The 16,535-nt window shown below is 42.3% G+C and overlaps 1 long non-coding RNA gene across 1 annotated transcript in view; it reads left to right on the top strand.

The window, feature by feature from the left end:
- The window catches only part of LOC149984550 (uncharacterized), a 220,238-nt gene that overhangs the window by 143 nt on the left and 203,560 nt on the right, over positions 1-16,535 (top strand). The window contains exon 2 of the long non-coding RNA XR_016494630.1: positions 353-414. This is a non-coding gene — a long non-coding RNA (uncharacterized LOC149984550). The remainder of the gene's footprint in view (positions 1-352; positions 415-16,535) is intronic.

Raw genomic sequence — 16,535 nt, 5'->3', positions numbered from 1 at the left:
GAAGGCTTTTATGTTTTTGTTAATGTTGCGTGCTGGATGCTAACGCTAATGCTAACGCTAAATGCTAACGCGAAATGCTAACTCTAGCTAGCTACTTTTACACAAATTATTGTTTTCCTATGGTTGAGAAGCATATTTTGAAAATCTGAGATGACAGTGTTGTTTACAAAAGGCTAAGCTTGAGAGATGGCATATTTATTTCATTTCATTTGCGATTTTCATAAATAGTTAACGTTGTGTTATGCTAATGAGCTTGCTGATAGATTTACACAATCCTGGATACAGGGGTTTTTTCATAGCTAAACGTGACGCAGAAAACGGAGCGATTTGTCCTAAACAAATAATCTTTCAGGAAAAACTGAACATTTGCTATCTGAGAGTCTCCTCATTGAAAACATCTGAAGTTCTTCAAAGGTAAATTATTTTTTTGAATGCTTTTCTGTTTTTTTGTGTAAATGTTGCCAGCTGAATGCTAATGCTAAATGCTACGTTAGCCATCAATACTGTTACACAAATGCTTGTTTTGCAATGGTTGAGAAGCATATTTTGAAAATCTGAGATGACAGTGTTGTTAACAAAAGGCTAAGCTTGAGAGCTAGCATATTTATTTCATTTCATTTGCGATTTTCATGAATAGTTAACGTTGCGTTATGGTAATGAGCTTGAGTCTGTATTCACGAACCCGGATCCGGGATGGGGAGATCAGAAAGGTTAAATAAACATGCCCCATTCAAGAAATTTAGAACCAGGAACAGATATAGCCCTTGGTTCTCCCCAGACCTGACTGCCCTTAATCAACACAAAAACGTCCTATGGCGTTCTGCATTAGCATCGAACAGCCCCCGTGATATGCAGCTGTTCAGGGAAGCTAGAAACCATTATACACAGGCAGTTAGAAAAGCCAAGGCTAGCTTTTTCAAGCAGAAATTTGCTTCTTGCAACACTAACTCAAAAAAGTTCTGGGACACTAAAGTCCATGGAGAATAAGAACACCTCCTCCCAGCTGCCCACTGCACTGAAGATAGGAAACACTGTCACCACTGATAAATCCACCATAATTGAAAATTTCAATAAGCATTTTTCTACTGCTGGCCATGCTTTCCACCTGGCTACTCCTACCCCTGTCAACAGCACTGCACCCCCAACAGCAACTCGCCCAAGCCTTCCCCATTTCTCCTTCTCCCAAATCCATTCAGCTGATGTTCTGAAAGAGCTGCAACATCTGGACCCCTACAAATCAGCCGGGCTAGACAATCTGGACCCTTTCTTTCTAAAATTATCTGCCGAAATTGTTGCCACCCCTATTACTAGCCTGTTCAACCTCTCTTTCGTGTCGTCTGAGATTCCCAAAGATTGGAAAGCAGCTGCGGTCATCCCCCTCTTCAAAGGGGGGGACACTCTTGACCCAAACTGCTACAGATCTATATCTATCCTACCATGCCTTTCTAAGGTCTTCGAAAGCCAAGTCAACAAACAGATTACCGACCATTTTGAATCTCACCATACCTTCTCTGCTATGCAATCTGGTTTCAGAGCTGGTCATGGGTGCACCTCAGCCACGCTCAAGGTCCTAAACGATATCTTAACCGCCATCGATAAGAAACATTACTGTGCAGCCGTATTCATTGATCTGGCCAAGGCTTTCGACTCTGTCAATCACCACATCCTCATCGGCAGACTCAACAGCCTTGGTTTCTCAAATGATTGCCTCGCCTGGTTCACCAACTACTTCTCTGATAGAGTTCAGTGTGTCAAATCTGAGGGTCTGTTGTCCGGACCTCTGGCAGTCTCTATGGGGGTGCCACAGGGTTCAATTCTTGGACCGACTCTCTTCTCTGTATACATCAATGAGGTCGCTCTTGCTGCTGGTGAGTCTCTGATCCACCTCTACGCAGACGACACCATTCTGTATACTTCCGGCCCTTCTTTGAACACTGTGTTAACAACCCTCCAGGCAAGCTTCAATGCCATACAACTCTCCTTCCGTGGCCTCCAATTGCTCTTAAATACAAGTAAAACTAAATGCATGCTCTTCAACCGATCACTACCTGCACCTACCCGCCTGTCCAACATCACTACTCTGGACGGCTCTGACTTAGAATACGTGGACAACTACAAATACTTAGGTGTCTGGTTAGACTGTAAACTCTCCTTCCAGACCCATATCAAACATCTCCAATCCAAAGTTAAATCTAGAATTGGCTTCCTATTTCGCAACAAAGCATCCTTCACTCATGCTGCCAAACATACCCTTGTAAAACTGACCATCCTACCAATCCTCGACTTTGGCGATGTAATTTACAAAATAGCCTCCAATACCCTACTCAACAAACTGGATGCAGTCTATCACAGTGCAATCCGTTTTGTCACCAAAGCCCCATATACTACCCACCATTGCGACCTGTACGCTCTCGTTGGCTGGCCCTCGCTTCATACTCGTCGCCAAACCCACTGGCTCCATGTCATCTACAAGACCCTGCTAGGTAAAGTCCCCCCTTATCTCAGCTCGCTGGTCACCATAGCATCTCCCACCTGTAGCACACGCTCCAGCAGGTATATCTCTCTAGTCACCCCCAAAACCAATTCTTTCTTTGGCCGTCTCTCTTTCCAGTTCTCTGCTGCCAATGACTGGAACGAACTACAAAAATCTCTGAAACTGGAAACACTTATCTCCCTCACTAGCTTTAAGCACCAACTGTCAGAGCAGCTCACAGATTACTGCACCTGTACATAGCCCACCTATAATTTAGCCCTATCAACTACCTCTTTCCCAACTGTATTTAATTTATTTATTTATTTTGCTCCTTTGCACCCCATTATTTTTATTTCTACTTTGCACATTCTTCCATTGCAAAACTACCATTCCAGTGTTTTACTTGCTATATTGTATTTACCTTGCCACCAAGGCCTTTTTTTGCCTTTACTTCCCTTCTCACCTCATTTGCTCACATTGTATATAGACTTGTTTATACTGTATTATTGACTGTATGTTTGTTTTACTCCATGTGTAACTCTGTGTTGTTGTATCTGTCGAACTGCTTTGCTTTATCTTGGCCAGGTCGCAATTGTAAATGAGAACTTGTTCTCAACTTGCCTACCTGGTTAAATAAAGGTAAAATAAATAAATAAAAATAAAAAAATCTGATTTCAAACTGTGAAATCAGTGGTCTGAAAGTGGTTTGAAATGTGGCTTGAATTTATCATATTCCATGTGTGTTTTGGCTGTTCAGACTGCCGGACAAAACAGATTTGAGTGTCTTTGAGCACCCTTGTGAGTTTTTATTTGTAACTTATTTTGTACATAATGTTTCTGCAACCGTATTTTACGGCAAAAAAAGAGCTTCTGGATATCAGGAGCTTCTGGATCACTCTGGGAAAGCTACCGTTAATACTACTCGATCACTCACCTTGGATTAGACAAAGAGCTTCTGGATATCAGGACAGCGATCACTCACCTCGGATTAGACAAAGAGCTTCTGGATATCAGGACAGCGATCACTCACCTCGGATTAGACAAATACTTTTTCTACAACAAGGACGACTCACAAGACATTCTCCAAACACCCTACAGGGCCGACATCCCCGTTATTCGCAAGAGGAAGCGACGCAGGTATAGAGGACAAAGAGCCGGATGCCTGGTCAGGACCTGGAGAAGGTGACTGGGAAAGCTGCCGTTACCGTTAATACTACTCGCCAACGTGCAATCATTGGACAATAAATTATACGAGGTACGATCACGAATATCCTACCAACGGGACATCAAACACAGTAATATCCTATGTTTCACGGGAATCGTGGATGAATAATGACAGTCTGTGCATATTAATAATGAATAATGACGGTCTGTGCATATTTGTTAACACGAAATCTAAGGAAGTCTCTAGATTTTGCTCGCCTGAAGTAGAGTATATTGTGATAAATTGCAGGCCACACTACTCGACTAGAGTTTTCAGCTATACTTTTCGTGGCTGTTTATTTACCACCACAGACAGATGCTGGCACTAAGACCGCACTCAGTCAGCTGTATAAGGAAATAAGCAAACAGGAAACCACTCACCCAAAGGTGGCGCTCCTAGTGGCCGGAGACTTTAATGCAGGAAAACTTAAATCAGTTTCTATCAACATGTTAAATGTGCTACCAGAGGGAAAAAAATTCTAGATAACCTGTACTCCACACATAGAGACGCGTACAAAGCTCTCCCTCACCCTCAATTTGGTAAATCCGACCACAACTATATGCTCCTGATTCTTGCTTACAAGCCAAAATTAATGCAGGAAGCACCAGTGACTCGGTCTCTAAAAAAGTGGTCAGATGAAGCAGATGCTAAACTACAGGACTGTTTTGCTATCTCAGAATGGAACATGTTCCGGGATTCTTCCGATGACATTGAGGAATACACCACATCAGTCACTGGCTTTATCAATAAGTGCATGGAGGACGTCGTCCCCACAGCGACTGTACGTGCATATCCCAACCAGAAGCCATGGATTACAGGCAACATTCGCACTGAGCTAAAGGGTAGAGCTGCCGCTTTAAAGGTGTGGGACTCTAACCTGGAAGCTTACAAGAAATCCCTCTATTACCTGTGACGAACTATCAAACAGGCAAAGCGTCAATACAGGGCTAAGATTGAATCATACTACACCGGCTCCGATGCTCGTCAGATGGGGCAAGGCTTGCAAACTATTACAGACTACAAAGGGAAGCACAGCCGCGAGCTGCCCAGTGACACAAGCCTACCAGACGAGCTAAATCACTTCTATGTTCGCTTCTAGGCAGGCAACACTGAGGCATGCATGAGAGCATCAGCTGTTCCGGACGACTGCGTGATCACGCTCTCCGTAGCCGACGTGAGTAAGACCTTTTAAACAGGTCAACATACACAAGGCTGCGGGGCCAGACGGATTACCAGGACGTGTGCTCCGGGCATGTGTTGACCAACTGGCAGGTGTCTTCACTGACATTTTCAACATGTCCCTGATTGAGTCTGTAATACCAACATGTTTCAAGCAGACCATCCTAGTCCCTGTGCCAAAGAACACAAAGGCAACCTTCCTAAATGACTACAGACCCGTAGCACTCACCACCGTAGCCATGAAGTGCTTTGAAAGGTTGGTAATGGCTCACATCAACACCATTATTCCAGAAACCCTAGACGCACTCCAATTTGCATACCGCCCAAACAGATCCACAGATTATGCAATCTCTATTGCATTCCACACTGCCCTTTCCCACTTGGACAAAGTAACACTTATGTGAGAATGCTATTCATTGACTACAGCCCAGCATTCAACACCATAGTACCCTCAAAGCTCATCAATAAGCTAAGATCCTGGGACTAAACACCTCCCTCTGCAACTGGATCCTGGACTTCCTGACAGGCCGCCCCCAGGTGGTGAGGGTAGGTAGCAACACATCTGCCACTCTGATCCTCAACACTGGAGCTCCACAGGGGTGCATGCTCAGTCCCCTCCTGTACTCCCTGTTCACCCACGACTGCATGGCCAGGCACGACTACAACACCATCATTAAGTTTGCAGACGACACAAGTGGTTGGCCTGATCAAAGACAACGACGAGACAGCCTATAGGGAGGAGGTCAGAGACCTGGCGGTGCCAGAATAACAACCTATCCCTCAATGTAACCAAGACTAAGGAGATGATTGTGGACTACAGGAAAAGGAGGACCGAGCACGCCCCCATTCTCATCGACAGGGCTGTAGTGGAGCCAGTTGAGAGCTTCAAGTTCCTTGATGTCCACATCAACAACAAACTAGAATGGTCCAAACACACCAAGACAGTTGTGAAGACGGCACGACAAAGTCTATTCCCCCTCAGGAAACTAAAAAGACTTGGCATGGGTCCTGAGATCCTCAAAAGGTTCTACAGCTGCAACATCGAAAACATTGAAAGCAGGCATCACTGCCTGGTACGGCAATTGCTCGGCCTCTGACCGCAAGGCACTACAGAGGGTAGTACGTATGGCCCAGTACATTGCTGGTGCTAAGCTGCCTGCCATCCAGGACCTCTACACCAGGTGGTGTCAGAGGAAGGACCTAAAAATTGTCAAAGACCCCAGCCACCCCAGTTCTCTCTACTACCGCATGGCAAGCGGTACTGGAGTGCCAAGTCTAGGACAAAAAGGCTTCTCAACAGTTTTTACCCTCAAGCCATAAGACTCCTGAACAAGTAACCAAATGGCTACCCGGACTATTTGCATTGTGTGCCCCTCCCCCCAACCCCTCTTTTCACGCTGCTGCTACTCTCTGTTTATCATATATGCATAGTCACTTTAACTATACATTCATGTACATACTACCACAATTGGGCCGACCAACCAGTGCTCCCGTACATTGGCTAACCGGGCTATCTGCCTTGTGCCCCTCCCCCCCAACCCCTCTTTTACGCTACTGCTACTCTCTCTACTGTTCATCATATATGCATAGTCACTTTAACCATATCTGCATGTACATACTACCTCAATCAGCCTGACTAACCGGTGTCTGTATGTAGCCTCACTACTTTTTTGTTGTTGTCTTTTTACTGTTTTATTTCTTTACCTACCTATTTTTCACCTTATACCTTTTTTGCACTATTGGTTAGATGCTGTAAGTAAGCATTTCACAGTAAGGTCACCTGTTGTATTCGGCACACATGACAAATAAACTTTGATTTGATTTGTTATGCCTTCAGTTACTCTGTTTGCTCTCATAATATGAATAATTGACTTACTGTTGTAGCTATGTGTGTGATGATAATTTATTCTATGTGAAACTTCTTAGAGCTGAGTTTCTTAAAGCATGACAGGATATTAATTCTGGGCTACCGAGTGGTGCAGCAGTCTAAGGCACTGCATCTCAGTGCAAGTGGTGTCACTACAGTCCCTGGTTCATATCCAGGTTGTATCACATCCAGCCATGATTGGGAGTCCCATAGGGCGGCGCACAATTGGCCCAGCGTCGTCTGGGTGTGTTTGTGGTAGGCTGTCATTGTAAATAAGAATTTCTTCTTAAAACTGACTTGCCTAGTTAAATAAAAAAAATATTCGCAACTTCTGGGGTAGCAAGCTAGCTTTAGCTTGGTACCTAGCTGGAACCAATGCAACCAGCCTGAAAACAATGACCAGAAACTGCAATAATGTTTTTAAATTCTTAACAATCATTTAGGAATCCATGTTACTAAGTATTAGCTAGGCAGCCACTTGTTCTCTTATTGAAATATATCTTCAGTTCATGAAAATAACTCTACCTAGCTGGCTAATGAAATAAACAAGCTAGCCAACTACCTAGCTCTGTTGCCCCAAGTTATAAGCAGCTAGCTATCTTCATTTGGCAAGTGTCCGTCATCAACCAAATACGAAATCTGTCATTAAACCCTTTAGAACTTATAGTGGCCGTCGATGGCCTTTAAATTACTATGGGGGCTGCGAAACAGCCTTGTATTTCTAACAATAATATCTGTGTCCATATCTCAAAATTAACTTGATTACAACCTGATGACATATTCGCGTGGCTGTTGTCATCAACCGGAAAACAGGGTGACCTGTCATTTGACTTTTCATTTGACATTACTCAAATTGACGCTGCCAAAACAGACACAACATTTCACTATGAAAAAGGCTGCGTCTATGTTCGTTGGTGATACTGATGCAGACACGTTGTTGCACTTTGAAAAGCAATGATGTCGATCTGAGTGAAATAAGTAATCAGCAGTTATATGTTGGCTGCTGTGAAACTTGGGGAATAGCTCTCATGTCATAACTTGGTTGGCGAGCACATCAACGGTGGAGCTCAAATGATTGCTCTCTATCTCATGGAATTAGTTGCAGTTTTTCACTGTATACAGTACTTTCTGAAAGTATTCAGACACCTTGACTTTTTCCACATTTTGTTACGTTAGTCTTCTAAAATGGAGTAAAGAGTTGTTTCACTCATCAATCTACACACACTACCCCATAATTAACAAAGCAAAAACAGCTCATTCTTTTATTTTAGCAAATGTATTTAAAAAAAAAAACTTAAATATCACATTTACATAAGTATTCAGACCCTTTACTCATTACTTTGTTGAAGCACCTTTGGCAGTGATTACAGCATTGAGTCTAATTGGTTATGATGCCACAAGCTTGGCACACCTCTATTTGGGGAGTTTCTGCCATTCTTCTCTGCAGATCCCCATCCATCCATGTCAGGATGCATTGCTGCACAGCTATTTTCAGGTCTCTCCAGAGATGTTCGATCAGGTTCAAGTCTGGGCTCTGGCTGGGCCACTCACGGACCTTCAGAGAATTGTCCCGAAGCCACTCCTGTGTTGTCTTGGCTGTGTGCTTAGGGTCGTTATCCGGTTGGAAGGTGAGCCTTTGCCCCAGTCTGAGGTCCTGAGCGCTCTGGGGCAGGTTTTCATCAAGAATCTCTCTGTACTTTTCTCCATTCATCACTCCCACAATCCTGACTAGTCTATCAGCCCCTGCCGCTGAAAAACATCCCCACAGCATGATACTGCCACCACCATGCTTCACCATAGAGATGGAGTCAGGGTTCCTCCAGACGTGACGTTTGGCATTAAGGCCAAAGAGTTCAATCTTGGTTTCATCAGACCAGAGAATCTTGTTTCTCATGGTCTGAGAGTCTTTAGGTGCCTTTTGGCAAACTCCTAGCGGGCTGTCATGTGCCTTTTACTTAGGAGTGGCTTTCGTGTGGCCACTCTACCATTAAGGCCTGATTGGTGGGGTGCTGCAAAGATGGTTGTCCTTCTGACATGTTCTCCCATCTCCACAGAGGAACTCTAGAGCATTGAGTGACCATCGTGTTCTTGGTTTATGTATTGTGACTTATGAAAAGCTTCTCCAAATTCATCCCAATGACTACCCTAATGTCAGCTATATGCTAGTCCCGCCAAATATGCATATAGAAACAGTGGAATGCATGCCAGTTGTCCTCCACCATAAACCACTGTCAAGTATAGCATAGGATACAGCAATGCAGATACAGCAGTGATAATCCAATAGAGACCTATTCATTAATTAGATGAGTTGAAGAATGTATTGCTTCACTTTAATTACCTTCCATTTTTTTATGGCTGTGTTTAATTGGGCTGGCATGCAGTGAAAGGCCTCTTGTTGAGGTTTTAACATTCTTGTTTCCTCTATTAGATACTGAACCATTACCCTCATGCCTGGTATTGTAGGGAAAGACTACGGTGTTGTGACAGCCCTTCTTAATTAGACCTACTGTATACAGCCTGAGACATTTGTGTGCAAAATTGTGTAACGGTTCCTTACAAGCCAGAATGTTGAACAGAATTACATTTAAACTTGCTCTACCAATTGTCTGGTTGGGTGCGATTTGTCCGTCGGCTGCTCGAAAATTTTGACAAAATATCCACAGAGTAGTGTTATTATCAAGACTTTCAGTACGCTGAAAATTTTGACAAATTATCCACAGATTAGTGTTATTAACGAGACTTTCAATACTGATGCAATTCGCTTATGACAAACACTTGCACAATATGGCTGACCCTAACTGAACCACAGACCAAACGGCAAACACTTCCAGCTAATTGCAAGGAAACATTCTTCGGTTGACTACGTTCGTTTACATTCACCTATTGTTTAACCATTGTGCAATGCGATGAGATTGACAATACAAGCGACAAAACCTCCCGGCGCCGCAAAAAGTCAGGGTATCCATAGGAAAGGGATGTTTACCTATCTTCACCTCCTACCGTCAAAAGGACCAACAGCATATACAATTGGTGAAATAACCTCATATAATTGTATTCAACATTCTGGCTTGAGACTATTGCATCTTCTTTACAGTGACCTCTTTCAGACTTATAGCTATGGAGAAACCATGGTAACAGCCTGATGTTGAAGCAAGTACCCTGCCTATCTAACATCAAGTGGTAAAATACTGAACTTCTACTTTAAAGTCTTAATGCACGAGCATTAATGAACCTCTTACAATGCCTTATCATGTATCATACTGATTGACTGAATACCAGCCATTTTGACTCAGTTTTATACCTACAGAGACATAACAGACTTATTATTTCCCATTACAGACGTGTATACTTGCTTATAAAGCATTAAGCCATGTGTTATCATCTTTTTGCAATGGTTGTTCATATCACACACTATTATGACAGAGAGGTAATGTGATGGAGAGAGTGTTAATAGACTCAGACAGGTTGGTGTTGCTAATAGTATGGTAATCAGGGCTCAGTCCGGTGTCACTCAGCAGGTTACAGCAGTGACAGGCTGGGCTATGACATTTACAACCTTGAATAGGAACCTGGGTTGATAGCTGATCATCTGGGCTGATCTTGTTTGATTTCTTGTGATATTGGCTAGAATAGAGAGAAAGAAAGAAAGAAAGGAATAAGGATATGCAGAACTGTACTGAATGTACATAGAGAATGATCCAGAAATGTGCGTACGCGTTTACAGCGTACCAGATTTAAATTTACAGACAGTCGCAAACCTGATGCCATTCTCTCGTTCAACATGTCGTTGGGGCCTGGAGTGATAAGGAGATACTGGATCACTTAGGGACCTAGGGACACACTGATGTTTTACTGTAATGGTACAGGTGTATGCAGAACATTTTGCATTCACAGGCAGTTTGTGAGAGATGAAACCCCCTTGGGACACAAGTCATTTTTTTATATCTCTCTCATGATTAGAAGGAGACAGAATCAGAGCAGTAATCAGTCCATACTCCTGCCTGGCAGCAGGTGGCTAATGGGGGGCCTTGGGCACCAACATCCTGCCTGCATATAGAACATCTGATTTGCTCCAGTGCATCTGATTGTAATTCTTGCTAAATGAAAAACCCTGAGGACTGAGATGTTCTGAGAAGACCAGAGATAATGTACTTGCTACCTGGAAGGAACAAACCCAGCATACTCAGGATGCAGAGTACACAACCGGTGGAGTTAATTAAAAAACAGAATGCACATTTTTAAATTGAACCATACAATATGCACAACACATCTTTGCAATGTTATGCCTTGATTTTATTTTATTTTTGTTTTAGGTCTCTGAAAGGGGATAAGGAAGGTCTGAAAAAGCAAAATGTTATGAGCAAAGAGTAGTTTCGATTGAGTGCACCTTCGGTTTGGGGACACACGTTGTTTCCCAAATGTCTTTCTGGGAAATGTGGCATTGTTGGAGTAATTGGTTTTTTGCCCAGGGGTGTTTTGGCAGAGCCAATATCTTGTACGATCACTGTGACCTCAGACATCAGACTTGAGGCCTGAAACTCTACCGTCTTATCTATTTTAAAGAATATGCATGTGTCTGTTGTTGCTATATATCTGTACACATACAACTGTGTACATGTTTTTTTCTCCACTGAAAGAGAGGGAAAACCATTTTCCTGTGTACTCTGGGCAGCCCAAGGAGCTCAGCATGTGGTCTCATGATCCTCCTGCATAATCCTTCCTGGATCACACATTTTAGATTCTAGTGGTCTGTTCCATGTTTTGCAATAGACAAGTTCCAAAGACAGCGAGACCGGTTTGTGTCCAGTGTTATACATGGGTCTAATGCTGATTGGTTAAAACCGCATTCCAGCTGGTGTCTATTCCACAAGTTGCCACCGGCTAAATCGGATGTCAAAATACCTATTTACTCTGGTCCATCTAACTGCGCAATCCACTGTCTCATCAGCCCAGTCAGGCAACTTATAAACTTGATCTCCACTATAAAAAAGTATCTAGACATTATGTCACATTTCTTTTAGACTCACATTTCATTTTCAACAGCAGAGATTTGTATAACCTTTGCTGTCTGTCTCTCCGACATTTGCAACATTGTTTCAATATTCAAATTCAACCTCCTGCTGTCCCATAGTAATTTGTATTTAACCTTTATTTAACTAGGCAAGTCCATTAAGAACAAATTCTTATTTTCAATGACGGCCTAGGAACAGTGGGTTAACTGCAATGTTCAGGGGCAGAACGACAGATTTTTCCCTTGTCAGCTTGGGGATTTGATCTCGCAACCTTTTGGTTACAAGTCCAATGCTCTAACCACTAGGCTACTAATGAACGAGTCGGGACGAGACAGACAGGCAGGCAGCATTTCTCAGCCAGTCGAAATCATGAATCAGCTGGCATCATTTTTATGGATTGTTATAGTGTGGACACTATATAAATAATTACATTGAATATGTTATTGTACTTACCTGCAGTATAATATGATTACTATTCATGTGTTTCTGGTTGTTATTGACATTGGCCTTGACCGTTCCCCTTTGATAATGTCTTTGCCCAGAGTTGTACCTGTTCAATGTGACTCTACCACAGGTTGAGTGGGCTGTAATGCTTTGCTGCTTTTGTACATGGCTGTACACATTTTATATATTAGGTTGAAAGTCAAGGAAAGTAATAGTGAATTGCGTGTGGGCATTCCTTGTCAAGTTACTACATGGATATATACCAAAAAATGTAATTGAAAAAAGGTCAAACGAAACACAGCTAATGTATAGTCTTTCCAGCTTCAGTTTGAAGTGATTGTGTTACTGTAGCTGTGTTGTTGGCTAGCTTCTATGAACAACAGTGTTCTGACGAGGGAGCACATTTTCTATGCCAGGTATAATCGCGCCTCATTAGCTCATTGTTATGGATGTATCCAAATAAATGTCACTCGAAAACAGATTAAACAAATGCAAAGGAAGCTACTTTGATGTTATTCTCGTTGCACTTTTTGACGTGACTGTAAGTTAGCCGTAGTTGGCTGGCTAGCAAGCAAGGGATAGGAACGTTGCCAGCCAGTATGGCAATGGAACATTTAGAACGAACGACTGGGTTGCGTCTCTAGCAACCCTATATTTGTGGCGGGACTATCTTGTAGAAGGATGAAATAGTATGAATAAATTAATAAAATAAAAAAAATGTATGTCAATCATTATTTCAATATGTTGTTAACCCGTTGTATAAAAGTGATAATGCCCTCAAAGCCGGTGTTTGGAGGATATATTGTCATGGTTTGCTGGCCCTCAACTTCATCTCGGGCCTAACAACAACCGTGCCAATATATCCTCCAAACACCGTCTTTGAGGGCATTATCACTATTATCATTATCTTTATTTTTTACTATTTTCTACAATGTAGAATGATAGTGACGACATCAAAACTATGAAATAACACATATGGAATCATGTAGTAACCAAAAAAGTGTTAAACAACTCAAGTAGGTGAAAGGATGATCTCTGCATGTGCGGTTCCCAACGTTGGAGGAGGAGGTGTGGGTGTGCATTGCTGGTGACACTGTCAGTGATTTATTTAGAGTTCAAGGCACACTTAACCAGCATGGCTACAACAGCATTCTGCAGTGATACGCCATCCCATCTGGTTTGCGCTTAGTGGGACTGTCATTTGTTTTTCAACAGGACAATGATCCAAACACACCTCCACACTGTGTAAGGGCTATTTGACCAAGATGGAGAGTGAAGAGTGCTGCATCAGATGACCTGGCGTTCACAATCACCGGACCTCAACCAAATGAGATGGTTTGGGATGAGTTGGACTGCAGGAAAAGCAGCCAACAAGTGCTCAGCATGTGTGGGAACTCCTTCAAGACTATTGGAAAAGCATTCCTCATGAAGCTGGTTGAGAGAATGCCAAGAATGTGCAAAGCTATCATCAAGGCAAAGGGTGGCTACTTTGAAAAATCTAAATTACATTTAGATTTTCTTTTGTAACACTTTTTTGGTTACTACATGATTCCATATGTGTTATTTCATAGTTTTGATATCACTGTTATTCAAAATTTACAAAATAGTGAAAATAAAGAAAAACCCTTGAATGAGTAGATGTGTCCAAACTTTTGACTGGTACTGTGTGTATATATATATATATATATATATATATATATATATATATATATATATATTTATTTATTTTTTTGAAAAAATGTAGCTAATTTGTAAAAAATTATAAAGGGAAATATCATATTTATATAAGTATTCAGACCCTTTACTCAGTACTTGTTGAAGCACCTTTGGCAGAGATTACAGCATCGTCTTGAGTATGACGCTACAGCTTGGCTCACCTGTATTTGGGGAGTTTCTGCCATTCTTCTCTGCAGATGCTCTCAAGCTCTATCAGGATGGATGGGGAGCATTGCTGCACAGCTATTTTCAGGTCTCTCCAGAGATGTTCGATCAGGTTCAAGTCTGGGCTCTGGCTGGACCACTCAAGGACATTCAGAGACTTGTCCCGAAGCCACTCCTGTCTTGGCTGTGTGCTTAGAGTCATTGTTCTGTTGGAAGGTGAACATTCACCCCAGTCTGAGGTCCTAGGAGCAGGTTTTCATCAAGGATCTCTCTATATTTTGCTCTGTTCATCTTTCCCTCAAACCTGACTAATCTCCCAGTCCCTGCCGCTGAAAAACATCCCCACAGGCTGCTACCACCATGCTTCACCATAGGGATGCTGCCAGACTCCAGACGTGATGCTTGGCATTCAGGTCAAATAGTTCAATCTTGGTTTCATCAGACCAGAGAATCTTGTTTCTCATGGTTTGAGAGTCTTTAGGCGCCTTTTGGCAAACTCCAAGCGGGCTGTCGTGCAGCCCTGATTGGTGGAGTGCTGCAAAGATTGTTGTCCTTCTGGAAGGTTTTCCTATCTCCACCGAGGAAGTCTGGAGCTCTGACAGAGCTCCAATCGGGTTCTTGGTCACCTCCCTGATCAAGGCCTTTCTCACCTGATTGCTCAGTTTGACTGGGCGGCCAGCTCTAGGAAGAGGTGGTTCCTGACTTCTTCCATTTAAAAATGATGGAGGCCACTGTGTTCTTGGGGACCTTCAATGTTGCAGAAATGTTTTGGCACCCTTCCCCAGATCTGTGCAATCTTTTCTCTGAGCTCTACGGACAAGTCCTTCAACCTCATGGCTTGGTTTTCCTCTGACATGCACTGTCAACTGTGGGACATTACATAGACAGGTGTGTGCCTTTCTAAATCATGTCCAATCAATTGAATTTACCACAGGTGGACAATCAAGATGTCGAAACGTCTCAAGGATGATCAATGGAAACAAGAGTCACCTGAGCTCAATTCCGGGTCTCATAGCAAAGGGTCTGAATACTTATGTAAGTAATATATTTCTGTTTTTTGCAAAAATGTCTTTAAACCTGTCATCACCTAGTTATTATGTGTAGATTGATGAGGGAAAACATACTTTAATCAATTTTAGAGTAAGACTGTAACATAACAATGTGGAAAAATTCAAGGGGTCTGAATACTTTATGTCTTAATATTTATGGTGTTCTGTGCCATGTTTTGCGAAAGACGTGCAAGAGAGGTTTTAGCCCAGTGTAATTCAACAGAGTGAATTGTGTTTAAGCTACTAACAAAATAATGATTCACATTGCAATGTTTAATAATACTTCGAGCCTACAGCAAGAATATAACATTTGACTAATTATCTAAGCTAAGCCTGTGTAAATGTTGCATAATGAATATATATAATGACTGAAATGTTTACAAATCTATTCTTGCATGGATATCCAAATTGAACTCCATATCATCGAACATACAGCAGTCCTCAAAGTCATAGTTATTGGATTAGTTTTTCATCCAATGCGTAGTTGTAGCTGTGCCGTCAAACCACTCCCAGTCTCCCTCTATTTTGATGTCATGCAGGCCAATCCAGACTTTCAGAAATGTTTTGAATCCATATATCATTTCCTGTTCCTCTTCGCTGTCATGTTCACCAGGTCTAACACTCTCTTCTGACAGTCCAGTCTTCTCTCATGCCAGGATTTCTTCTCAGTGGAGAGGTAGTAGATTTATTCTCCAAATGACCTCTTCCATTGAGCTCCATGTCCAGTTTGTTCACCTTTTCCTATAACTGGTCTCTCTCTTTCGTGAGGGTATTTAATCTGGTTTGGTTTTCCCCTGCATAGTAGTACTGACCAAGAGGTCAATTTTATTGAACAGTCAGTCCAATGATCCCAACCATTAGGAGAACACGCAGCAGCCCGAGACGCATAGCTCTGGAGGGTCTCTTCCACCTCTGAAGATGTAGAGATAGTTGAGCACCAACACCACCCCCAATATTCATAGTCTTCATTGTGCTGGATTCCTCGTTTTCAAATCCATCTTCCTTTGCAACAAGGTCCGCATTACAAACTTGTATGATGAAATACAGTAACGTGTGCTGTTATCTCAGCTCTAATGTGTGGCTTGTACCTGTGTCTCTGCCCATTTATAATGCTCTGATTTGTGTGTGTGGCTTACTGCGATTCGCTGTTTTTTTGTAACAGGAAGCTGACACAAAACAGCCCTGGCCTCATTTGACTCCAAATATTCCTAGTTGGAATTTAGTAGCTAGCATAACAGGAAATCTAGATGTACACTTGGCCACAAAGTACTAGAAATCTGTCCCTTCAGATTTAGCTAACAATGCAGTGACCATGCGCAAATCACACACACACACAGTGCCCTAATTATAATATACACTACTGTTCAAAAGTTTGGGGTCACTTAGGAATGTCCTTATTTTTGAAAGAAAAGCTAATTTTTTTGTC

This window comes from Oncorhynchus mykiss, chromosome 3, assembly GCF_057628025.1.
Source record: "Oncorhynchus mykiss isolate SJ-2025 chromosome 3, ASM5762802v1, whole genome shotgun sequence".
Lineage (NCBI taxonomy): Eukaryota > Metazoa > Chordata > Actinopteri > Salmoniformes > Salmonidae > Oncorhynchus > Oncorhynchus mykiss.
The sequence above is the reverse complement of the archived record's forward strand: the minus strand, read 5'-3'. Positions and strand labels throughout refer to the sequence as shown.